The sequence below is a fragment of the Belonocnema kinseyi genome, chromosome 3 (genome assembly GCF_010883055.1).
Source record: "Belonocnema kinseyi isolate 2016_QV_RU_SX_M_011 chromosome 3, B_treatae_v1, whole genome shotgun sequence".
Lineage (NCBI taxonomy): Eukaryota > Metazoa > Arthropoda > Insecta > Hymenoptera > Cynipidae > Belonocnema > Belonocnema kinseyi.
The window spans coordinates 92337104-92338807 of NC_046659.1; the positions used below are offsets into that span (position 1 = coordinate 92337104).

Below are 1704 nucleotides of genomic sequence, written 5' to 3' on the forward strand. Positions count from 1 at the left end.
ATCTCATCGTATACTATGCCTATCAACGTATATCATTTTCTATCTCTTTGCCAATCTAAATTCACGTCTATTTTTCAATTTCTTTATCTGATCTTATCCTAAGATGTGCATCAATTAACGTCTATCTTTTTTACTTCCTTCTGCTCTATCACTTCATATCCTGCATCTATCAACGTCAATCTTTTATTATCTCTCTACTAATCTTAATTTCCGTCTACCTTTTTACACCTTTCTTTCCTATCTTATCCTATCATTTACCTATCCACGTCAATATTTTTCTATCTCTCTGTTAATATAAATTACCGTATCTTTTAAAATCTTTTCTCTATCTCATCGTATACTATGCCTATCAACGTATATCATTTTCTATCTCTTTGCCAATCTAAATTCACGTCTATTTTTCAATTTCTTTATCTGATCTTATCCTAAAATGTGCATCAATTAACGTCTATCTTTTTTACTTCCTTCTGCTCTATCACTTCATATCCTTCATCTATCCACATCAATATTTTATTATCTCTTTATTCGTCTACTTTATAAATCCTTTCTTTTCTATCTTATGCTATCCTTCACCTTTATATGTCAAACTTTTTCTATCTCTCCGTCAATCTAAATTCCCGTCTCTTTTTAAATCTCTTCTTCCCTATCTCAATCCCTCTTCTCTATCTCATCCTATCTTTTATCTATTTAGGTCAATCTTTTTCTATCTCTGGTAACGTGAATTCCCATACATCTTTTTCTATGGAGAAGGAGAAATAGATAACAAATTATTGAGAGTGGTGATAGGTAAAGATAGTGTTTTAGGGATGGATCCCCCAATTTTTTTATTTCTTTTTTAATCTATCTACTTCGAGCAGAGACCCTCATCCCCGCGCAAAGTAATATAATATAGGTATTTATTAAAATTCATTTATTAAATTTTTGCAATACAATTAAGAATCATTTCTCAGATTTTAATAACCTGAATGTAACTTAACACAGGATGGAATAAATTATATAAATTCTCATCGAATATATTTCAAATGAAGCAGGTTAGGCCTTTCTCGCCTGATCTCTCAACGATGTAATAGGTGTTTTTAAAGAGAAAATTAGGAGAAAAGTATTTTTCTGATTCGAGAAACAAAAATTTCCCACAATGTTACAAGCCTTTGAATTTTCACTTCTCTTAAAAAAAACTTTTGTTAATTTGATAGTTTTCGATCTTATTGATATATTTTAGTTTTATTTGAATCCTGATGAGTTTTGCCGCAATTATTTTTTAATTTGGCCTTCGATAATTGGCTCAATATTCGCAATTTGAAAAATTCGCTTTTTATTATAAATTATTAAAAGTAAAAAATTTTATTATGGCAGTTTAAAGCAGCTTACTTTAACGATTCAACTGTACAAAAGACTTCTTTTTAGAAAAATTTGTGCTTTTCTATGTTTTTCCGTTGTAGGCCAGAAAACGGGATTGGATAATATGTGCTGCGAAATTTAACGACATCATATATTTATGTGATTTCCAAACAACAAGGAAAAGGGAATACGAAACAACTAGAACAAGTCAGCAAAGAAGGATAGACTCCTGGGGTCATAAGTTCGAACAATTTTTTCTTCGAGGTACAGTCTGTCAAGTTAAAGCATGGGTGGCTTTACTCGCAGTCGGTAAGGTGTATCGACATGATTTTGGTGTCAAAATATTAAGAAGAGCTCCCTCTTTCA

General features: G+C 31.0%; 3 protein-coding genes across 6 annotated transcripts in view; 1 reads left to right on the forward strand and 2 right to left on the reverse strand.

Moving 5' to 3' along the window:
* LOC117169046 (protein misato) overlaps window positions 1–1704 on the forward strand; it is a 205647-nt gene that overhangs the window by 161827 nt on the left and 42116 nt on the right. The gene's annotated exons all lie outside the window — the stretch shown is intronic.
* The window catches only part of LOC117169050 (decapping nuclease DXO homolog), a 76112-nt gene that overhangs the window by 27271 nt on the left and 47137 nt on the right, over window positions 1–1704 (reverse strand). The gene's annotated exons all lie outside the window — the stretch shown is intronic.
* The window catches only part of LOC117169049 (decapping and exoribonuclease protein-like), a 7893-nt gene that overhangs the window by 4914 nt on the left and 1275 nt on the right, over window positions 1–1704 (reverse strand). The window lies entirely within an intron of this gene.